General features: G+C 37.8%; 1 long non-coding RNA gene across 1 annotated transcript; it reads left to right on the forward strand.

The window, feature by feature from the left end:
- The first annotated feature begins 531 nt into the window (after positions 1–531).
- On the forward strand, positions 532–20793 carry LOC132266971 (uncharacterized). The gene is made up of 3 exons (XR_009468787.1): positions 532–754; positions 925–961; positions 20544–20793. It is a non-coding gene; the product is annotated as an uncharacterized LOC132266971 (long non-coding RNA).
- The last annotated feature ends 5030 nt before the right edge of the window (positions 20794–25823 follow it).

The raw sequence follows: 25823 nt of genomic DNA on the forward strand, positions 1-25823 counted from the left end.
TAAATTTCGCCTTCTTTTCCCTTAGCTGTAAAACTCTCCCTAAGTCCTTTTTTCAACACAGAAAGAATCCCTGGAAGTGGTCATTCTAAGTTTCCTCTCAATCGTTGATTCCAACCATTCTTTATTTTGGAGCTCCTCTTTGGGACGACAGTACTTCTTGGGATATCCACATTCCCTTTTACTCGCCTTGAAGGTACTAGCTTTTTCTGAGCCGAAACAAAAACAAATAACACAAGATACATTATCCCTATTATTTTCTTTCTTTTTCTCTTCGGTACCCTAATTCCATTCGATTTCAACATGAACACTGTTTTGTCTTTGTCTAAACTTGAACTTTTGACTATATATAAATATATAAATATATATATAGTACTTAACTAATAAAAACCCCTCTATTGACATATTGCATATATAATTTATTTTTATTATTTTTGTAAATGAAATGACAAAGTACTCCGTATCTAATTTGATCATAAATGAAATAGGATTATAATGTCATTTCATAAAAGGACATTTGGTTCTTGACTTCGACGAGGTACATCACTTCCGCATAGGATCCCATCTCCCGCAATTACTGTGTTCTTTCGTCACATCCTCCGTGACTCTCAACTCCACGTACATATATCAAAAGCGAAATTGGGTTTTGTGAGGAGGTTGTTCAGATCATTTGATCAGATAAAATGGGAGGGGGGCAACGGTCAGAAGTCTAGGATGGCTCGTGACAAGAACTTGGAGAAGATGAAAGCCCCCAGAGGTATTGTGTAACTATATATATATATCTAAGTATATATACTTGTATATTCTTCTTTTTTTTTTTTCCTTTTAATATATATATATTTTTGTTATTTTTGGGAATTTGACTTTGGGTTCTTATAAATACATGTGCAATTCATTTTAACTTTACTAATTCGCCCGATCTGTCAGCCAGCTGCAATCGAACCAAAAAGCCATCAATATCCAGGTATATATATCTTCATTTGTGTATGTTTATGTATAAACATGGGTTTATTAGATGATTAATTAATGGTTTTTTTTACTATGAAACAATTTGTAAGTGGAAGGAGATTGGGTTAGCATAACAATAAAAAAAAAAAAAAAAAAAAATCTAAAATGAAGTAATCACCAAGAAAAAGAACTCTCTATGTCGTTCATCTAATCGCTGATGCAAGTGATTTCTAAACCCTCTGTTTGGCTTGAAAAGATTTTGTGTGTGTTGATACCTGTCAACATGTATATCATATTTTGTCAAATAACGTGGATATCAGATTTTGTCAAATAAAAGTGTCTTGTTGTAACAAACTCCTATAGAAGAGATCCTAGGTTGTAACTTGCGAGTTCCACAACGGATGGTTGGAGTAACATAGTTTAATGGGAAGTATGGGAGGAGCCAGAAATTTTAGTCAATTGTAATGTGATTTTTTATAAGGCCAATTTCTCAAAACCCTCGAAACTATTAAAAAGTGATCATAAAACCACAACTAGTTTTAAAAACTCCCAACAATATAACAATGTTATCATTTTACCCAAACTCTATCAATTGGGGTCATTAACCAGCGCGTGGTTAACAATTGTTTTGCCAAATTAACTTTTGTAATGAAAATACCCCTACTGTCACATGTGTCAAACAAGTGATATTTATTTATATGTGTTATTCCAAAAATACCCCCAAGCATCCCTTCTCTCCTCCATGCGTGAAATAGTTTAAGGAAACCCTAGTTCATCCCATTTTCTTGATTTTGGATGGCAATTTATAATTAAAAAATTACAGCATTTACGATCTATTAGTCTTCTAAAGTGAAGTTCTTGATTTTGGTTGGCAATTTATAATTAAAATACTACAGAAACCCAATGAATAATTTTGTTCTTGATTGTAATTTGAATGCGGCACACATTTGCAGAGCTTTCATTTTGAAACTTGAATAACTCAAAACCACATCCATTGCCCTCTTATCATTCTTGTAATCAATCCAAGCCGCGATCAGATTCCCACTCTTAAGAAACTTGAATAACTCAAAACCACATCCAATGTCTCTCTCTTCTTCTTCTCTATCATGCCTTTCTCTGTTTCGCGGGCCATTTTTTTTCCCGAGAAAGTGTAGGAAAATCCGAAATTACATCCTCTGAGCTTCATGGGGATTTTGTTGAATTTTGTTTCAACTCAATGCAACATGGGAAACTCGTAAGTTTTTTGTGTTCTTCATTCAAAATCTGCAGCTTTACTAGATTTTCCTGAGAAATTATTCTGGAAATTGACTTCCTAACAAAAATCAACCATCTGGGTATTTGAAATTTTGTTTTAACTCAATGCAACGTGTGGAACTCGTAAGATTTTTTGTGTTGTTCGTTCAAAATCTCCAACTCTACTAGATTTTCCTTCTTATTTTCCCGAGGGATTCTGCTGGAAATTGACTTCCTAACCAAAAACACCCATCTGGGTATTTCAAAATTTCACCAAATCTAGCTTTATTTGTGTAATAAATGGCGGAGGTTGAGGAAAAAAGGGAAACGAACTGTGTTTCTCTACAGGAGGTAGAGGAAGAAGATGTGGAGCTGAGTCTCGGGCTTTCGTTGAACGGTCGATTTGGGGTGGACCCAAATAGAGAGAGGAAGCTAGTTCGCTCGTCGTCCATACCGGAGTTCATGATGGCAGAGAATAACTACACGGCATGGGTTGCGGCGCCGGTGGAGGTACACGCGCCGCTGGTGACGACGTGTTCGCTTCCTCCGGCGGGGACAAAGATGGAGACTGAGGAGTGTCAGAAACGGAAGGAATTGCAGTCGCTAAGACGCATGGAGGCGAAGAAGAAGAGAATAGAGAAGCTCAGAATTGTGGTAAAAGAAATGGGGAGTTTTTGGTGCCTTCTGGGATGGGCAGTTGGGCTTCTGGAGCAATTGGAGGGGATGTGAGTGTTCTGGTGACGGAATCGAAACCCGAAAATGGGATCTGCTTAGAGGGTTAAATTGGATCAGGATCACAATGGAGTGGCTCTTCTGGGATTTCTGAATTTGAGTCTCAACTAATCAAAGGTATCAAGATCGAACGGCAACTACACCAACCAGTGGCCTTTCTTTCCCGTTCTTGAATCCCTAATCGGCTACTCCTACAAGCCCTCGCCATCGTCTACACCTCACCGAAAAACACCGCCGGATTTTAACACATTCTTAGACCCAAGACCAGAAAACCCAGTTACCCGCCGGAGACACTGCCGGATTTTCATGCTTCTTCCCTATTCCAATTCCTAACAAAAAGGGGCTGAAGAAGGCGAAGAGTGTTGATCCCATTGCTCACCGACATCGTGCATCGCCGAATATCACCGATTCCCTTTCATAGACCCATTGATCTTGGGTTTGCAATTTTGTCATTGAGATTCGGCCACCGCCACAACTCACAAGCCATCGATACCGTCGGTGGTACCCTGATTCGCAGTCGCCTTGTATATATATAGAGATATATATATGATACCGCCGGTGGTACCCTGATTCGCAGCCGCCGTGTATATATATAGAGATATATATGTGTGTGTGTGTGTGTGTGTGTGTGTATATATATATATATATATATATATATAGATATAGATATATAGATATATGTGTGTATATACTGTTGAATTGTAATTAATTGTTAATTAATTATTAATTATAATTGTTAATTACACTGCTGGATTAAATCAAAAGGATAATATTGTAATTTGTAAAATATGATTTTTTGATTTTTTAAATAAAATGGAATATCATAAGGATAATTTAGTCATTTCACATACCTTTAACGGTTCATTGACAGTGTTTGGGTAAAATGATAATGTTGTTATATTGTTGGGGGTTTTTAAAACTGGTTGGGGTTTGATGATCACTTTTTAATAGTTTTGGGGGTTTTGAGAAATTTGCCCTTTTTATAAATACTAGTCATATAGTATATATACCTTGTGCAGTGCATATGGGCAGCTCAACAACTCCGATAGGTTCTACTCTCTTACCGTCAAAACCTACCGGGGATTCCTTTGTAGGTCTGACCTGAGAAAATTAAAAAATTATTAAGACGAAAAATTGATATTAGAAAGGAAAATATAGAGAAAAAATGACTAGATATAATTAAAAAGAGAAGATGTACAAAAATAAGTATTGTCAGATGATCAAAATTTTTTGATCAATTGTTTCAGTTTTTCAAATTCTAATTTTTGGAAGAAAAATTTTTGAGTGCTTTGATTTCATTGGGAAAGATATACTTAGATGAAAGATTAGAAAAAAATAATGAATTTTAACTAAACAAAATAATTTTAAAATAAACAAGATGTCAATAAAGATCGTTATATAATTTTAGATATTTTTCTTGTAGATATCATTGTACAAAAATGCTTGAATCTTTTTTATTAAACATGATGTAACATTAGTGATTTTTATCCATTTTTTTTCTCTCTTGAATTAATATTATAGATATTGTATATGTGTATATGTAAATTGAAATTTTTAATGATTTTTAGGGGTGATATTTATAAATTAATTAACATTTAGGGGATAGTAATAAAAAATTTCAAAAAGTTTGGGGGATATGAAATTTTTTTTTTTGAGAAATCTGATAAAGAAAAAGAATAGTTTAAAGGAGGAGATGAAGAAAAGGATAAAGCAGGGGAAGAGGGTTTTTGTTTTTCCATCATTACCACTATGGGTCTAATACCATCTTAAGACAGGATAATGCATAAAAGTATGTCTATGCTAAAGTAGGCTTTGAAAACGTAGAAATTTGAGAAGAGCCAATGTGGAAAATTCGCAAACTTGAACTATCACAGATAGTAGCACGATATATATAAACTTGGGACGTGCTACTTTTTTTATTGTGCCATATCCCCTATTAGGAGCGAGTTCCTTGTAGTTTCATCCTTTGTTTATGCGTAAAGAAATTGTCGAATAGGGAATGCATTGAAGTCTTACCAGTAAATAGATAATGATGTAACTAGTAGAATTAGAGTGGGTTGGACAAAATGAAGGCAAGTTTGTGAGATTTTATGTGATAAAAACATTACATATAGGCTAAAAGGAAAATTCTATAAGACCGTTATTAGACCAACTATGTTGTTTGGAATGGATTGTTGGCCCTAAAAGAGAAACAAACGCCTTCATATAGTGGAAATGAGAATATTGTTAAAATAGATAGGTGGAGTGACTAGAAGAGATAGGGTCATTAATGAAAATGTGAGAGAAAAATTATGTGGAGCACCCATTAGTGAGAAAATTCAAGTGAGTAGACTTAGATGGTTTGAACATAGACATTGGAGTTCTAGTGACACGCTCATCAAATAAGGAAGATTAGTTGTAATAGAAGATAAGAGATGGGGAGAGGAATAGCATAATGTTCGAAGGGAACGAGTCCTCCACGGCAACGCTGAAACTTCATATTATTCGCTCTCTTTTCAGTTATATGCTCCTCTTCCGATGATTTAATTATTTTTTTGGATTCTTTAGGGCCTTAGACCCCGGTTCCACTTTTGTATAAATGACGCGTTCCCCTTTTGAACGCTTTTTTATTTAATTCTTACTTATCGAAAAAAAAAGAGATGGGGCTGGCCAAAAATAACATGGGATGATGTTATTAAGAATGATATTAAAAAGTTAAACTAGAAAGTCCAATGATATAAACAGGCGTTTTCTTATTCTCTTTTCACCTTTCTAACTCAGACTTTACTATCAATGGGTTCAGAATGAAATTATCTGCAAGGCTTAGCCGTACATGAGGTTTTGGCTTTGTTAACTTCATTTTATTAGCAGTAATTAGTAAGTGAATTGACATGTAATAGAAAAACTGGAGAGAGAGAATTCATGTGACCAACCTCATTAAGGCAAGGATGATAATGATGATTAGGGGTGGCAATTCGTGTTCGTGTTGTATCAATGTAAGGGTATTATACTAAATAGGTAAACCCAAACCTAACCTATTTAATAATCGTGTCAAGAATCCTCAACACTAACCCAACCCGTTTATTAAACAGGTAAACGTGTTAACTCGTTTAATGACCTGTTTATCAAAACGAGACATTTAATATTTAATCAAATACTAAATAATATTAAAAAATTGTCATAATTAACCCAAATATTCAAAATAAAAAAGAAAAATCATAAGACATAGACAAGGTTTATGTTGAAATGATTTAACTATTCATAATAATTGGGTTTAAACAAGTAACGTATTACATAAGTCATATTCACGATTATAACATGTTGAGTTAAATGGGTCATAAACGGATTACACGGGTTGATCCCCTCAACCCTAACCCGACACGGTTAAGTAAACGGGTTAATCGTGTCGATCCTTTTATGACCCAAATCCGTTTATGCCAAACCCAAACCCTTTTAACTCGTGCCATGTTCGTATCGTGTTGTCGTGTCATGTCGTAATTTGCCACCGCTAATGATGATTGAAGTCGGAGTAGTTTCATTCGGTTTAGAAGGGACGACTTATCCACGAACAATTATGTTTAAGTCTCCCTTCTTATTATGAAGAAGTCAATGATTGAGATTAAATTTGATGGAGCACCACCATTATTTATCCATCTAAAAAGATTGTATTGTTGATTTGCTCACAAATTACCAATTCCATAAAGAGTTCCTTTGTCATAGAGCGGTACATGAACCATATTTTGGAATGACGAGTAGTTTTGGGGAGATCACCTTGAATGAAATTAAGAATCCTATATCCTTACCAGAGTATGGCAGATTGAGTGAGTCAGTGGCAGAGTTTGCTTCATAATTATTGGATGTCCCTGATTCAACATGGTCTATTAGATTGCAAGGTTTCTCATTATGGAGATCCGAAAATTTTGATGCCAAATGCCTACTTAATTGCAAAAACATCTTAGTGAAAAAATAAATAGCTAGCTCTCATATTGCAACAGATTCTTTATTGAATCCTTGTTAAAAATTCTCTTACATAATAAACACTCTAAATGCAAATTAACTAGGAGAAAAAAACAGAAAGCAGAAACGCCAATGAGTTTGCTCTTAAACGTGCACACATGACTAGTTTACTCAATGTCCTTGAAACTTAAAGATCACATATTCACGTACATATATTATTTTAAGAAACATTAGTAGTGCATCAGAGTTGGATCCATATGTCCAAATTGTTCCCATGTCATCCTTGTACCTACTATGATGAATACATAAATATAGTATTAATTATGCTCATGCGAAAAGCCATGAAAAACTATACTTTGAATATTATACCTTCAATTTGTTGGCTAACAAGCAAAAAATGTTTGAATGAAAGTCAGAACCAGTGCAAAAGTTGCAGCAAAGAAAGCGAAAGCAGTCCAGGGATTACTAAAATAGTTGTGCAATAGTTGAGCTATCCAAGTCTTCCTCTTGCTGTTGTAGTGCTCGAGTCTGATAAGCGACATTTGTAATCATGCCTGGTTGAGGCCGAACTGTAGAGAAGGTAGCCAAGGTGTTGAATAGTTTTGCCACGTCGTCATCTGTGCTAAGAAAGTTATGAATGATGTTGTGTGATCGCAGCTCAATAACATCATCAGCTCCATTTATGAGTGAATTCATAAAATTGATGTAACTGCATACCTCCAAGCCACTGAATCTAAAGGGTGCCAATTCATCGGCGATCATGTTCAGAAAGAAGCTCTTGCTTTGGGTGGTAACCATGGCTTGAGGAAGCTTCACCAGTCCATAAAGACATCCAGAAGTGAAAGTGAAGCCGTAAAAAAAAAAAAAAAAGTGTTGCTAGGCCTGAACTATATCCCCCTTGCTTTAAGTTTTGTGGCTGAACGAAATGAGTTACTAAACAACATCATGATTGGGTCCTTCGGCTTGGTTGCTCTATGTCCTCTCAATCTGGACCACCTGGGAGGTTTGAAGGAACCACAGGGTTGGTCTTGTTTATGAGGACCATCTTCTCCTTTCGTGCTGCTGATTTGTCCTGTAGTGGGAGAGTGGTTGTCGAGAGATCTTCTGCGCACGAGTTTTAGAAAATGAAGGGGTTTATGATCTCCATCATAATTGGTACCATTTGAACATTGTCCTGATTTCACCTTTCTCAACGTTTCCAAGTCTTGTATGCATACTATTGTAGACACTAAAATTTTAGTGGGCTTTGGTTTTGACAAATGGACCCATAAAATATGGGCCTAATGTTTAATTAAGTTATTTAATTGGCCAAACTTGGTCCACTTAAATTATTTAATTAGCCCAGCCCAGATAATTAAATAGAAAAATAATTATTCCTAATAAAATATATTTGGAATAATTATTTTAAAGGATAATTATCATAATATAACCGGCCCGGCCCAGTTATGATTTTATCCTTATCAGGAGATGACATTTGTCATCATCCTATTAATCCAAGAAGCCTATAAATAGAGACCTGGAGGAAGAAGAAGGGGTCCAGAAATTCAGAATTCAGAAATCCAGAATTCCAGAGAGAACTCTCATCCTCAACATCCAAACCCAAAAAAGGGAGAACATCAAGCACATCAAATCGTGCCGTTCATCAAATTTCACGGTGATCAACAACAAGCACAGCAAAAGACGTGTCGTTCTTTAACCAAATTCCACGGCGATTCAAAATCAAGCTCGTGCAGCCCTTGGATCCCACCAACCAAAAAGGAGATCGAATCAGAGGACCGTATTCTATTCTTTGTAACGAATATTACAGAGGATTGTACCCCATTTATCCAAATTAATAATATTATATTATTTACTCCATATTTTGTTTATATTACAGACTTACAAAATTTGTGTGTACAAATTTGTGGCATGCCCGGTGGGACCTCCTTTACCTCTCATCTCTTTCTCCAACCATCAATTTTGTTTCTATTTGATTCTATGACTCCCCCTAAGACTCCGATAGAGAAGAAAGCCCAAAAGAACATCGTTACCGCAAAGGTCGACACCAAAGCCACCATGAAAAGTGGCATGAAGGCCAAATCAAGTGACGGGAGTACCTTGGCGGGCCCTGTGACGCGTAGCAAGTCCCAGGCAATGGCGTCATCCAAACATCAACAAGACTTGGTGAAAACCAATCCTGCAAAGCCGGCGAACGTGAAAACTTAACATGTCAAGAACCTTGACATTGTTCCAGAGGAGATTCTACCACCAGATTTACCTCATTCCGTCTATGATGCTCCCTCTAGTGTCAGTTCACCCCCAGAGTCACCTCGTTAGACTTCAGAGCAATCAATCACTTCAAGGAACGTTGACTCTCAAGGCCTATCATACTCAGATGTGGTCGCTGCTATGATGACTGGAGCTGCCACGGTAGAGGAACAACTAGCAACTATGGCTCGTACCATTGAGAACCTCACAAAGACTGTTGAACAGAAGGACTTGCAAATTGTTACACTGATGAACAAATTGGAAGTTCAGACCTTCGGTGAATCACCAATACAATCTGGGCATCCTATAGCTTCCACAACACCACCTTCTGGGAATTCTACATCTTCCACAACACCACATTCTGGGAATCCTACATCTTCCACAGCAGTGCCAACGGAGAATCCTAACTCTGCCGCACAAGGTACTCGCACGGAGGACCCCAAACAGACGCCGGTGACAGAATAGGTGACTGGTCAAACCAATCATACCTCTTCTTCAGTCTCTTCATTATCTGTCAAACAATTGCAAGATATGATAACGAATATAAACCGAGCCCAATGCGAAAATGTCTCACATAGCACTCTCATGTATTTAAAGCCCTATACAAGGAGAATCGACAGTATGAGGATGCATGTAGGATACCAACCTCCGAAGATTCAGCAATTTGACGGAAAAGGTAACCCCAAGCAACACATTGCCCATTTTGTCGAGACTTGCAATAATACCGGGACAGAGGGGGACTTACTAGTTAAACAGTTTATCCGCTCCCTTAAAGGAAACGAGTTCGAGTGGTACACCGACCTAAAGTCAGAATCAATTGATAGTTGGGACCAAATGGAACGAGAATTCTTGAACAGGTTCTATAACACTCGTCGTACGGTTAGTATGATAGAGTTGACTAACATGAAGTAATGGAAGGATGAGCCTGTAATCGACTATATTAATCGATGGCGAGCACTTAGTCTTGACTGTAAGGACCGATTGTCAGAAATCTCTGCTATGGAGATGTGTATGCAGGGAATGCATTGGGGCCTTCTTTATATTCTGCAAGGCATAAAACCTCACACATTTGAAGAATTGGCTACGCGTGCCCATGACATGGAGATCAATATGAAATCTCATAACGGTAAAGGTCCGGTGGCCATAGAACCACGTAAAGACAAGAAGGATTAGAAGAAGAGTGACAAGTCATCAAAAAACACTGCTAAGGAATCCATGACTATCTCAACTACCCCAGTCAAGATATCTGTTAAAGATAACAAGAAAGATGATAAAAAGTATCGCCAGTTTCAAGAGGGGGAAAGACAGCGTCCTACACTAAAGGAATTAGAGAAGAAGGAATACCTATTTCCCGATTCCGATGTTCCTGGCATATTGGAATACTTAGTTGAAAGTAAAATTATAGAACTCCTTGAAAGCAAACGCCCTCAAGAGATGAGACGTGTCAACGACCTAAAATATTGCAAATATCATCGTATTATCAGTCATCCAATTGAGAAGTGTTTTATCTTCGAGGAGGTGGTGATGAATCTGGCAAAACAAGGAAAAATCTTGTTGGACACAGACGAAGTTGTAATTTCAAATCATACTACTGCTACATTGACAACCTCTATTGTAGGGAGTGCTCGTTCTCAACCTTCAACTTCTGTGGTATATTGCACAACCATCCAGTTTGGCTCACTAGAACTATCCCCATCTATCTTGGCCAAGGGAGTGTACCAGACGTTTCAACATTTGGAAGGGTCTTTCCTCAGGATGATGAAGAATGATGGACTCTGGTGACAAGAAAGAAACTACGGAAGCAACGAGCTGACATTTTTCAGACTAGTTATTCTGACAGGGGGCAAAGGAAGAAGAAACTTCAATATCGCCATAAGTAGTCTAGCCATAATAGAAAATGGGTCAAGAAGACAAAGTCAACCAAACACGCCTCTATAAGCGAAGGGATCCAGAAGCCTATTACTTTGCAAGAGTTCTTCCTAGAAGGATATCTAGATGACAAAGTTGTGACAACTTACATGGTTTTAACTAAGGAAATGAGCCCTGATGATGAGAATATCGAGGATCAAGATAAGGCCCAGCCTATAGAGAACCATGCAAAAGGGACAGCCATCATTGAAAAGTCCGATGATGAGGAAGTAGTCAGAGGTACACTTGATTCATGTTATTCACCAATTGTTTTCACTGACGAGGATCTTCAGTTGGGTTTAAAGCCGTATAATTGTCCTCTCTTTGTTTCCGGTTACATAAAAGAACAAAAAGTTACTCGAATTCTTGTTGATGGTGGATCAGCAGTGAATCTCATGCCAAAATTTACGATGAAAAATCTCGGCATCACAGTCAACGAGTTATCTCGTAGCCGTTTTATTATTCAAGGTTTTAACCAAGGAGGATAAAGAGCTATTGGCATGATTTGAGCAAAGCTAACTATTGGTGAGCTCCAAGCTGAAACCTTATTCCATGTTATTGATGCAAAGACGTCCTACAATTTGTTGTTGGGAAGGCCTTGGATGCATAGTAATGGTGTCATTCCATCGACTCTTTATCAGTGCTTCAAATTCTACAAGAATGGCGTACAAACGGTTGTGGCGGACCATAAACCATTTACAGAAGCAGAATCTCATTTTGCCGATGCCAAGTTCTATATCGATCCTGGTACACCTTAGGAAGTGCCCATCCCAAGCCGTTCGTCTATACAAGAGAGTCAATCTACAAAGACAAAAGAAGCATTAAGTGATCCATTAGATGTTTCAATGACAGACATTATAAAGGTAGCTAAAACGCGAGGGGTCTCGATAAAAGCACATCGGACGAAACCTATTTTAAAGTATATTCTAAAATCTCAACGACAAGAAGGGCAATCACCTATCATTGAGATAATTGAAACCAAGGAATTTAAATTAAAGATGTCACAAACCAAGGAAAAAGAAGATATGCAAAAGCTTAAAGGAGAGTTAACTCTTCCTTTCACTGAGATTCAAAAGTCTTCGCCGTCCAAGTCTCTGTTAAAAGGGTTCAGGCGGCCTTCTTAATCTCTGGTCGGACATGGATCACTTCCAAAACAATGGACTAATGAAGGATTCGATCCTAAGGCATACCAACTCTTGGCTAAGTCAGGGTATGATTTTGCTAATCCTGTAAGCCTTGGAAAACTTAATTCTGAGGTTACCGGTGAGAAAGTGCATGGCCTCAATGAGACACAGAAGAAGTTGAAAGATCAAGGGTATAAAATCATTCCACCTAAGTTTGGTATTGGTTTCGTAGCTTCTGAGCCACTTCGAATTCAAATCATAAAAAAGGATAAGAAGTTAAACACCTTATACATTGGGTTTGAAGAAGTTGAGGATGAACAAAATCATCAGACTATGCATCAAAGATCGGTCTTCGACCGTATAGGAGCTCCATGTGATTGAATATCTGTATTCAATAAGTTGTCGAGCCAAGAAACAAATGTCTCAAGTTCTCATGTCAGTAGTTTGCCTCGTGCCTCTATTTTTAACAGAATGAGCTTTCGTGACCAAGGAACAAAATCTCCACAACCTCAATCTCGAAAGTCAATATTTTCTCGAATTGGTACTATCAATGATGTACCGCTAGGAAGCAGTAAGAGTGGAAAGTCAAAGAAAGCTAACATCGACGTGGTGAATAATAGTGAAGTTCAGAGCCTAGTACCCTCGCGAATGAAACGTAAGACAGAGATAGATGTCATTAATGATGTTACACTAAAAGCTCGAAAGCGAACCATTGCATTCACTAATCAATTAGAAGAAGTGGATAGAGCAGAAGACACTGGCGAATCGTCTTGTGTTACTTCGTACCACATCACTATTGAAGAAGAACTTGACTCTGAACAACCAGATGACACCGAGAGAGCTCCACCAACACTAGAAGACGGGGGGCAGGCTACCGTTGATCAACTCAAAGAAATCAACTTAGGGACTGATGATTAACCCAGACCAGTTTTCGTTAGTGTATTCCTAAGCCCCTCAGAAGAAAATGATTACTTTCAATTGTTGTTTGAGTACAAGGATGTCTTTGCTTGGACATACAAAGAGATGCACGGTCTTGATCCTAAAATTACAGTGCACAATCTCGCTGTCAAACATGGGACACGTTCGATTAAGCAGTCTCAACGTTTCTTCCGTCCAGAGCTAGTTTCGAGGATAAAGGAAGAACTCAACAAATTGTTTGAAGTGGGGTTTATTCGTGAGGTCAAATATCCAACATGGATTTCGAGCACTGTTCCAGTGAAGAAGAAAAATGGACAGATTCGAATTTGTGTGGACTTTCGTGATTTGAATGAGGCATGCCCAAAAGATGATTTTCCTCTTCCCATCCCCGAGCTCATTATAGATGCAACCATGGGGCATGAAGCTCTCTCATTTATGGATTGTTATTCCGGGTACAATCAGATAAGAATGACTCGGAAAGATGAGGAGCTAACTGCTTTTTGCACTCCTAAAGGTATATATTGCTACAAAGTTATGCCCTTCGGACTCAAAAATGCGGGAGCAACATACCAGCGCGCCATGCAAAGGATCCTCGACGACATACTCCACAAGATTGTTGAATGTTATGTTGATGACTTGGTGGTAAAGACGAAAGAGCGAAGAAATCATTTACAGGATCTACGTACAGTTTTTAATCGCCTCCGAAAATATCAGCTCAAGATGAATCTCCTTAAATGTGCATTTGGTGTGACTTCAGTGAAATTCCTGGGATACGTCGTACGTCATCGTGGTATTGAGATTGATCATAATAAAGTTGAGGCCATTCAAAAGATGCCGCCACCAAAGAATTTACGTGAGCTTCGAAGTTTACAAGGTTAACTTGCGTTCATTCGTCGGTTCATCTCAAATTTAGCTGGTCATTGTCAGCCTTTTAACCGACTCCTGAAGAAAGATGTTCCATTTAATTGGGACCAATCATGCCAAAATGTTTTTGATAGCATCAAAAAGTACCTTCTCAATTCTCCGGTATTGGGAGCACCTATACCTGGAAAACCGCTCATACTTTACATTGCTGTGCAAGAAGAATCGCTGGGTGCCTTACTTGCTCAGAATAATGAAGAATATAAAGAAAAGGCATTGTATTACTTAAGTCGCAGACTCACCCCGACGGAGCGAAATTATCCTCCATGCCTCGCACTTGTCTTCGCCTCTAAGAAATTGAGGCATTATATCTTAGCTCATACGATACATCTTATTGCAAGAGCTGATCCTCTCAAATATGTCATGTCTAAACCGGTCCTTTCTAGACGCTTGGCGAGGTGGTCAATTTTGTTTAACGAATTTGAAATTATTTATATGCCACGAAAAGCAGTGAAAAGATAAGTCTTGGCAGATTTCTTAGCTGACCATCCTATTCCAGTCGATTGGGAAATTTCTAAAGATTTTCCTGATGAAGAAGTCTTCCTTGTAGACATCCTCCCTCAATGGATGATGTTTTTCGATGAGGCAGCATGATCAAACGGAGCCGAAACAGGCGTAGTTTTTGTTTCCCCAAAAAGACATGTTATGCTATACTCTTTTGTGCTCGCTGAAAACTACTCAAATAATGTAGCTGAATATCAAGCCCTGATCATCGGCCTTCAAATGGCGAATGAGATGAAGATTGCGGATCTCGAAATATATGGAGACTCTAAGTTGGTAATTAGCCAACTTCTTAAAGAATATGAGGTTAAGAAAGATGATTTACTACCGTACCATCGTTATGCCTCTCATTTGTTGGAACGGTTTGATAGCGTCATGCTAGAACACATTCAAAGGAAAGAAAATCGAATAGCTGATGCTTTGGCAAATTTAGTTACAACATTGGCGTTAACTGATGAGGACCTGGTTGATGTTCCTGTATGTCAACGATGGGTCTTGCCACAAGTCCTGGAAGATAAATTTGAAGAAAGTAATTTGGTTTCTTGTTAGACACAAGAGGAAGAAGATTGGAGGCTCCCTATCATTGATTATCTAGAACATAGAAAGCTTCCCGGAGACATACGCCACAAGACTGAAATACGAAGCTGAGTACCTCGTTTCATCTATTACAATGATACGTTGTATAGGCGTTCATATGAGGGCATTTTCCTTTGTTGCCTTGGAAATGACGAAACAACTCATGCAATGAAGGATGCACATTCTAGGATTTGTGGAGCCCATCAATCTAGTCCAAAGCTTCACTTTCGCATCAAAAGAATGGGTTATTATTGGCCCACCATGGTTAAAGACTGCTTGGAGTATGTGAAGAGGTGTCAAGCCTGTCAATTCTATGCTAACTTCATACACCAACCACCGAAGCCGTTACACCCTACTGTGACGTCATGGCCATTCGATGCATGGGGTTTAGATGTAGTGGATCCCCTAGAAAAGTCTTCAAAGGGCCACTTGTATATCTTGGCTGCCACTGATTATTTTTCTAAATGGGCAGAAGCTGTACCCTATAAACATGTGAAAAATGAAACAGTAGTTGATTTCATCAAGTCTAACCTTATTTATCGATATGGTGTCCCTCTATACATCATTACTGATAATGGCACGAATTTCAAAAACAGTTGGGTGACTGACCTTTGTGAGAAGTTTGGCTTCAAACAACGTAAATCCCCCATGTATAATGCCCCTACAAATGGTCTCGCGGAAGCATTCAATAAAACACTTTGTGAGTTATTGAAGAAAGTAATCAACCAGACAAAGAGAGATTGGCATGAGCGAATGGAAGAAGCATTGTGGGCATACCGCACTACTCATCTTACACCTACTCAAGCAACTCCGTATTCTCTTGTCTATGGCGTAGAAGCGGTTCTTCCATTGGAACAACAGATCCCTTCATTAAGGATTGCCATACAAAAAGGCATTACAAGTGAAGAAAATGCCATCTTACGTCTTCAAGAACTGGAAACATTAGATTGGAAGAGATTAGAAGCTCAACAACAGCTAAAGTGTTATCAAGCTCGACTTTCTAAAGCGTTCAATAAGAAAGTTCGAGCTCGGTCATTTCAAGTTCGAGACTTAGTATTAGCTGTTCGGAGACCAATTATCATGAATCGTAAGGGAAATAAATTTGTATCCAAATGGGATGGACCATATGTTGTTCATGAAGTTTATACTAACGGCGCATATCTCATTATTGATGAAGACGGAGTAAGAGTGGGGCCCATTAATGGCAAATTCCTAAAGCGCTATTACCCATGAAGGCTATGCTCCTGATCGTACGAGCTTAAACTGCACTATGCTCCTGGCCCGCATGAGCTAAAACTGTGTACGGCCAAAAAAAAAAAAATTATGTCTCTTTTGAACTACGTGATGACTTGATCCCTCATTTGAGGGTATGTAGGCAGCTTAAAAATTTATTCTAAGTTTAGTATGATGAAAAAAAAACTCACTCCTGGCCCGCAAGAGTATAAACTGTGAATGGCAAAATAAACAAATCAAATTCATTGCTTTGTCATAATAAAATGATATTTTATTACAAGGTATGTAGAAAAAAAAAAAAAAAAAAAAAAAAAAAAAAAAAATTTCTTATTAAGGCAACAAAGGGAGATCCTCAATTTCATTTTGAGCATTTTGTAACAGTTTCTCCAGGAACTTTAAAGTTTTTATATCATCATCAGTGACAATGGAGGTTTCTTCAATTGAATTTTGTTCGTCCTTGAATTTTGCAATGTTAGCTTTTCTTTGGAGAATTCGGTTATTAGTTTCTTTAATGGTGGCTTTATGTCTTTCCATACAAGTATGCAAAAGTTTGACTTCTCTCTTACAATTATGTAGAGCTTCTTGAGCTAATTGAACTTGTTTCACGTTTGTATAATCTAAAGCTAGAGCTTTTTTAAGGTGAGAACCAACATCGGCTAAACGTCGAGAGCGTACTTCTTTAGATAAGGCATGATCATGCTTGAATCGAACTTTGTTATATTCTTCACCATTCTGAATGTATGCATCAATTCTATGGCGGAACTCCGGAAAATCCACACATTGTTTAGAAATTTCAAGAAAGATCTCGTCAAACTTTAGTTTAAGAGATGGAATCTTTAAAAGCGGGGTACACTTCACTTTACTCTTAATGATATTCTCAAATGCTTTGGCTGCTGTGTGCTTAATCTCAGAGATGGCAAGGTAATTGCAGAAGGTGTGTTTCGGTGAGATGGCTGGGCATCTCCAAGGTGATGTCTCTTAGTCGATAAGGCAGTAACACTTGCAGGAATCTCTTCAACATTCATAATCATTTGTTGGCTTTGGACATCCTTCTCAATCAAAGAGGCTTGGGGTTGTGACTGCCTTTCAAGGGACTCCACCTCTTGTAAGAGAGGGTTGTTCTCATCTTGAGTAATTACACAGTTTCTTTTAGCTGCTCAATCAAATGCATATGGTCCATAAATAGATTCCCCATTGCATATAGGATTAGTAACCGTAACAACATCTTCTCCAAGAAAGCCTTCATTGCCTTCTAAAAAAAAAAAAAAAAACAAGCAGTTTAAATCATGAGGAATAACAACCCGATTATATGGGAAGTTATTTACACTTACATGTTTCCAGTTACGGTCTTCATTGTCAGTTTCTTTATCTGATTGGACTAACAATTGAGAATGGTGCCAAGATTCTATCGGTGACAGAATTTGCTCTGTTGGTAGGTCTGCATTGATGTTGTTGGTATTGTGAGTTTCAATAACTTCTTGTCTGTAATGAGAATTTGACTTGGGTCCACTGATAATGATTTTTCTGACTTTGGTTGGTGGTTCCTTTGGAGAAATCATACGCTTGGTCGACAATGAAACCAATCTTTTAAATGGATCAACATATACGTTGGACCACCATTTAGCATATGCTTTGGTAATTGAGGACTTCTGGTGACTAGATGTTGAGGGAAGCAACGCGTCACAACCAAAAGAGTAATGAACGGAGGAATTCCAACACCTTAAGAATTCTTCTAAGGTATAGTTACGAATATCATTCTTCAATTTTCCAGGAACATCTTGGTGGTATCCAAATTGTCGACTAAATCTGTGTGGACCATATGGCTCAATAATGAGACGGTCATCTTGGCGCAATGTCAAATAACATGATCGAAGACTGATTAGGTAGTCAGAGTCAGCCTTTATCATATGGCCATTGTCCACAATGAGTCGCTGTTTTGAAGATCTTTTAGACAAATGAGTTAAAATTACTCTTTCATATGATCTGAATAAATTTTGTGCTTCAAAGACGTCAAAATGTCTTGCTCTTCCTTCTCCTGCATATAGTGTCATTCGAGGCCAGTATTTGGTATGGGGAACGATGAAATTAGTTTTGAAATAGTCACTCAACCATCCGAATACGTAGTGTATAGGAAATATCACAGAGCAACTTCTAGGATTTGGAGAGGAAACAATCTCGTTCAAACCTCTGTAAATACTGGCCAAAACTGGGATGGAAAGACAAATGTTGCAGCCATCTGCTAACATGCCGGCAACCTTGAAGGTTCCAGGACGAATCACGTTGCCAGGGTGTGTAGGCAAGGTGAATTTACAGAGCCAACATGCTAAAAAACCGGCTAGATAAGTAGTGTCTCTCGATGCTTCATCTACACCAAGGTTAATAAATACTTCCTTCTCTTTAGTGGACATTGACTGGACAGGAAGGATTACACCAGAAGGGTTTTGAGTCTCATTTGGATGATAAACTTTATTTTTTTTCGTTCTCTTTGAGGGATTGGCATGCCTTGATGCACTTTGGAACCATAAATTAATCCAATCAGATATCTTCACATTCTGTTCTCCTTTGTACTTTTTGCGGAGTCTGTGGAAAGCCAAAAATAGATATTGACAACTCAAGGGGAGAGATCCCTTGGTCTAATTAAGTTTTTAACTTGGTAATCATGATGACTAGGACTTGTATACTAGTATATATTGAAAAGGGACCATTTGAAGTTGCTTTGAAATTTTAAAGTTTAATTATCAAGATATAATTAAATTCTACCTTAGTGTACCATTGGCCTACTTGAGATTTTAGTGAATGTGTGTAGATACCATGCTATGTTGTTTAACATGTATAAATTGCGGGCCTTTTGATTGACATTTGAAGAATAGGGAAATTAATTAGTTATTTGATTAATTTCCGTTTCTATTGCATTATTCAATAAATCATGTATTTAACATTGTTAATATGTTTAATGCGTGAATTTAGACTTATAATGGATTTATAAGTTATGTTTCAATATTAGATTAAATTGTTATAGCGTGTAGTGAATCGCACACTGAAGATTCGACATGTGATGTTATTACAGCGCGTAACGAATCGTGCTCTGAAGATTCGACATTGTCATCCTATAGAAGTTATGGATTTAGAGCATGTATTGTGTAGCTTCAACCTACTTGTGCATGAAGGTAGTTTCGTGTACTATTTAATATAAGTTGTTAACTTATTTATTTTTGGAGTCACTCGGGACATGGTTACTATGTTATGGCTAGAGTTTGGCTCTAGTGCGGGAGGTATAAGTTCTCCCCAATTGAGATAGTGCGCACTTAGGGTGGTCTTCCCAGCGGGTTAATGCCCGGAATAACCGTTGAGGTCTCGGCAGAATTCCAAGCGTGGTGTCCCAGTCTTCCACTAATTGATTTCGCACTTTTAGATTTCTAGTTGATAACCTATAGAATCTATGTCTTGATGTGTGGTATTAGACATTCTAATTATACTAAATTGCTATATTTAGTTGATCTCGTATTTTAGATTTCTAGTTGATAATCTAGAGAATCTATGTCTTGATGTTTGGTATTAGAAATTCTAATTATACTAAATGCTATATTTAGTTGATTTTGCACTTTTAGATTTCAAGTTGATAACTTTGAGAATCTATGTCTTGTTGCTTTGTATAGCATGCATCTATGTTGGTTAAATTGCATAGATATGGTGAATTGTGCTATATTGTTCAAATGTAGCTTAGGAATGATCCTATAGATTCATTTGGAACATAGATGTTAGGTGGCATAACCCACTTTGGTTGTTTTCGCATTTTAGATTTCAAGTTGATAACTTTGAGAATCTATACCGTGTTGCTTTGTATAGCATGCATCTATGTTGGTTAAATTGCCTAGATATGGTGAATTGTGCTATATTGTTCAAATGTAGCTTAGGAATGATCCTATACATTCATTTGGAACATAGACGTTAGGTGGCACGACCCACTTTGGTTGTTTTCTTATTTTAGATTTCAAGTTGATAACTTTGAGAATCTATACCTTGTTGCTTTGTATAGCATGCTCCTATGTAGTTTGAATTGCATGGATGATATGATTTATGCTAGAAATGATCTAGGGTAGCTTAGGATGCTCCCTGAGTCTCATCTTGACATAGACGTTAGGTGGCATGAGCCCCTTTGACATGTTTCACCTTAAGGTTATAAAATTGTAAAATGCTAGGTCGATGCATGCTCATTTCCAACGAGTAGCTTTATGTTGCTCACCGCAAAGTTACTGGGGCATATTTCAGGTACAAGATTCAAGGTTAGAGGCTCTTATTATGCTTGGATGATTTGAGGACTCGAAGGGTTTAATTCTTGTGAAGGTTGGCTTGAAAAGCCATTTGTAACCTTATATGTCAAATGTGTATATTTAGTTCTAAACTTGTAATTTGTGCCTAAGCGTACTTTTTGATTCTCATTTTATGTATATGACATGAGGCCAATGGCCAAACTTATTTTGGAATCACATATATGTCATGGATGTTAAATTTTCCCTTCAATGAGAATATATGGAAATTTTTGCATTTTAGTATGTTATTTTGCACCGGAGTGTGCAATATGTATGAGATTCATCCATTAGAATTCATTAATCATGTATGAAGTGTGGCCAAGGGCCGAACTGTAATTTCCAATCATTTGTTAATTTTGGTTTTCAAAATTTCCATATCAAATTCATTTTTGCCTTTTTGGTCGTCGGGGGGTCAGATTTTGCATCGGTCGTTTTCGGGAGCCATGGACCATTCCCGCGTGCTCAAAATCACTTATTACGTTTGTGTGCATATTCGTTTCAGCCTAGAAGTGCATTTGGGGTTAAATGTATGTTTGGTGCAAATTCACATTTTTGCCGTTTTGAGCCTAAACTGAGCATAAGGGCATTTTGGGGATTCCACATAAAAAATAAAGTTTTATTTTGGCATAGTTGGCTAGAAATCATGATTTTAAGGGGGGTTACTTTACAACTTTTTTCCAAAAAAAGGCCAAGAAAGTCCTCAAAATCACATTTCAAACTCAGTTTTCTACTAAGCCTTTAGCAGAACGAGGGCTCGAAGATGTCGCACGAGCGCTCGAAGATGGGGAAGAGAGTTTTGGCCCTTGGACGTGTGCCATTCGAGTGCTTGAAGCCCTTGCAAGAGTGCCTGTGGTACTGTTCACGTGTTTGTGTCTTGGTTCAGCACTGCACCTCCGACTTCAAATCATCATATCTTCTTTGTTTTAACCCCGAATTGGTCCATTCTTGAGTCTAAATTGACTGCGTCAAAATAATATTTCCAATGGTACCAATTAGAGATTCATATTCTTCTTGTAGCTCTATATATTCAAGTTTTAGTAAGGTAGTGTCTGTTTTTGGTTTGAACCGGGATAGGGTTTCCCTTCCTTCGACTTCAGAACTTGATATCTTTGTCGTCCGAACTCCGAATCATGCGATTCTTGAGTCTATTCTTGTTGATTTTTCGTTGTCTTTCCAATGGTGTGCACGGTGGCACCCATTTTAGTATGAAATGACCATTTTGCCCTTGGTTCATTTCTTTTCGGGTTTGGCATTCTTGTTTCATTGCTTGGCTCATTTGAGTTCCATAGCTTCATATAGAATCATTTTGGTGCCTTAGGGATGACGTGCATCTCTAGAGGTCACCTTTTCTCTTTTGCTTCCGCATTTTGGATCCGTTTCGGGTTATCACAAGACACACTAGGTTAAAAAATCCAAGGTCGTCACAGGTGGTATCAGAGCGTCCGAGTTGGAATACCTTGGACGACGGGCTTTGGGAGCATATCATGCTTTTGTTGATGTACTTTGATATGTTCACATGCTTTTGATAACATGTTTACGTGCCTTTTGATAACATGTTTACGTGTCTTTTGATAACATGCTCGGTGTGATGACATGTTTTCTGTTATTATATACTTATGTGTTTAAAAACATCATAATTTGATACGTGCTTATGTATTTAAGTACCTAGGAGTTTTTCATTATTTGTTTAGCATGTTGAATATGCTTATCTGCTTATGCATGACTACTGTATGTTGCATACATTGATGTGCTAATTATTTGATGCATTCATTGAGCGAGTTGCATTCGATCATAATAACTCATGTTATTATTGATCTCGTTTCCTTGTTACGCATATAGTGTCACAGTCTTGACTCACGGAGAGACTTCTCGCTAGGGATCAGGTGAGCGTAGTGTTGTAGTGTCCGTCCGAGATGAGATGTAGGCTACAGAGACATCATTTTGACTCATTTTCTTTTGTCTTTTCGTGATGTAGTCATGGTGGTGTTAGAGGTAACGGTGTCATCTCTTAGGACTTCATGGTGGTCATGACATCATTGATGTCATTGAGATCTTTGTTTCTAGCGTCATGGGAAGATGAGTCAGGGCTGACTCGAATCCTTCCTTTGGGAGTTGGGAAGTTTCTTGTGAGCCTCAGGGCAAGGTTCGTATGTCTTGCCTCTTTAGGGCAATGGTTTCAGAATTTGGATAGGTGTGTTAACCTAAGATCCTTCTTGTGTTGCCTTGAACAGCTCTTACGAGCTATAGTTGGGATGTGAGCGGTCTTATGTAATTAATTGCGTTGGTGCAATTGATTGCCCTCCCTTGTCTTGGAGACTTGGGGCATTGTGTTTGGGTTTTGGTAGTATCCTGTAGAGTTCCTATCGAACCCGTTGGTATCTTGGATTGCGGGTTCTCTTGTTGATGTCTCGTAACGGTTAGCATTAAGGCTATCAATTTCGTTATTGTCTTGTTTCATGTAGTGTAGGGATTCCATCAGAGTATGTGCTAGTCTTGGGAAAGACTTGCCGACCCTATGTCTCAAGGACGTAGTGGTCATTGGGGGGGGGGGGTGATTCCTTTCCTCATGGTGGGGGATTGGATTCATCTACGTTTTGTATTACATTTTCTGCGTGGTGTCTTTTGAGAGACATTCCATTCATTTCTTTTGATTTTATGAACTTGCCATTTGTATGATCATTTTATAGGTTTATGAGCCCATTGTTTTAGGGCATGTCATAGAAACATGTTTAAGATGTATGACTATGTGGTAGTCTATGTGAGAATGTATATGATGCATTCGTTTATACAGTAAATGCTTACCATGTTAATGTCGTTGGTGGTGTATAGTGCTTCGCTATTTAGTTAACCTCTATGTGATAGATGGTTTATTTGGTTTACCTTATGTGTACTGGGTGTTTAGTACTATGATATTATTTGATTTATGTCATTTAATTTTGCAAGCAGATACTATGTGAGTATTTGGTTTATACTGTTTCATTTTTCCTGCACTTATGTTGGGGTTTTATGACCTTGGTTGTCGGGATTGTTATGAGTAAGCTACGTGGTAGACTTATGTTTTGAGGTTTTAGTTGTCCAGTATAGGGATTTTAACCTAGCGTTTTGTCTTCTGTATATGGCCTTACGATAGGTTTACTTCAGATATGTGCTTAGGGTTTCGATTTTGTGGATCCAATCCATTGGCTTGAGGGCACGGACTTGTCAGGCTATGGATTTGGGACTGGTGTTGTTGTTGTCGCATTCTCATATATGGGGGTCGTTAGTTACACCAGCATTAGGGATTTTAGGCCTTAAGCATAATGGTGCCAATGACATTGTTGTTAGAGTTTTGGGATTAGCTACCCCAACTCTCACGGATGCCTGGTTTCCGTAGTGCTTTTGGTAATAATCATTTCCGACATTGATGTCATTTGTATCGAAAAGTTTTTTTCTGTGGCATGTTATGAATTAGTTCTTTATACTGTCATGCTACCTTTCTGACGAGTAAGTGTGGGCGGGTTCTAGTCGTTGTTCGTACTACCGTGTCATTCTTAGCCATCAGTCTTGATTCGACTTGTCGTTGTCTTGGGATTCTTTCTGTGATTGACATTGGGTTAATATGCCGATTCATTGGGAAGTGTCACTCAGTCTTTGGTTTTTGCGTTCCTTCGGATAATCTTCAGGCTTTTGGAGTTCTCCTTTAGCACCTTATGGTGTGTCCTTTGGTTTAATCTTGCTATAATCTCGTTCGGTTCTCTTTTGTCTGTTCCTGATTTTAAGGACGAAATCTCTTTAAGGAGGGTAGGTTGTAATGACCCGGTCATTTTCTTTCTTTTCCTTTTCTTAGATTTTCACGGATATTTCTTTTTTTCCATTGTTCCTACTCTTTCTAAGTTCAGTTTTTCATCACTTAGTGTCATCTCGAGTGCTCTGGAATAATTTCCGAGACTCTTTTCTTTGGATTGACAACTTCCTTTACGGACCGAGTAATTTCCACATTTTTTTGTTTTTTGACACTATTCACTTTTCCTCTTTTTCTCGGTTATCACTTTGTTGGAATAACCTCACTTTTCGTGTTCGGATTTGATTCTTGTTTTGCATGCATCCACGATATTGAAATTCCATACTATGTGTATTTTCACTTTTATAGAAAAGCAAACTAAATGCTTACTTTTCTTGTAAAGGGTATAGACGCATAACCTTTTTGTAATTTTCCTAACTTTTAGGGTTTTGTGTAATTACCGTAAAGTAATTATTTTTCGTCTTAGAGACCATTTTATAATTTAATTTGGAAGATATTTTCAAAAAGGACCTTTTTGCAATTTTTGAAAAGTGTGACAAGTGTCACACTCTCATTGGTCCACTTGTTGACATTTGTGTGGAGACACTTTAATGCCTTGGATGACGACATGTGGAGGGTGGAGATTCACCCACTTGTTAGCCTAGGATTGGTGCACTTGCTGGCTTAGATGGTTGACAAGTGTAGGCTTAGGATTAAGCCTAGGAAGGAGACATGGATTAGTGACAAGTGTATGCACCAAATTAAGTCTTGCAATTGTTTTTGGGCCACTTTAGGATTATGGTTTTAAGGAGGGGTTTTTGTGCAATTGACCATAGATGTGTGTGTTGACCATGTTGTAGGATCACAAAGTGAGTGGAGGATTTCTATTTCCTTCACTCACTCATTTTCACATTACGCCATTTTATTCCTTACAAGAAAACCCTAGCCTCCATGGATGGAGCTTGAAACCTTAGGCCTTGACCTTGATTTTTTATGGCCTTCCACTCACCTTAGACCTTTAAGTTTTGAACACTTTTTGTTCCCCTCATCCTCCTCTACATAACCCTAGGAGGGTTTATCATTTTGAGCTTGTTTACCTTGGACTCTAGAGAAACACTTCTCTAGTGAGGTAGGGGATGTTTTAGGACTATCTATGTGTTGTATTGAGTATTTTCCATGATTATACAACTTTTATGTATGCCTTCTATCAAATCTAGAAAGTTAGTAATATTTAATTTATTGTATAAGATTAAATTTTCATGATGATGTATAACTTGGATTTGAATTGTGGCATGCTAGAAAGCTTAGTTTTAATATGTTTGTTAACATATATTTAATTGGGATTATTTGAATAAAAGTTGCACTTTTTATTTAATATTTTTTTCTTTGTGAAAGATTAATTCACATGGTCGTATCGCGCATGAAATTAAGTTGTGACATGCTTTTAAATTAAGTCTTGGCATGTTTGTTAATATACTT

Source organism: Cornus florida, unplaced genomic scaffold (genome assembly GCF_030987335.1).
Source record: "Cornus florida cultivar Cherokee Brave unplaced genomic scaffold, ASM3098733v1 CherokeeBrave_3.0.0_Hap2_Chr07, whole genome shotgun sequence".
Taxonomy (NCBI): Eukaryota; Viridiplantae; Streptophyta; class Magnoliopsida; order Cornales; family Cornaceae; genus Cornus; species Cornus florida.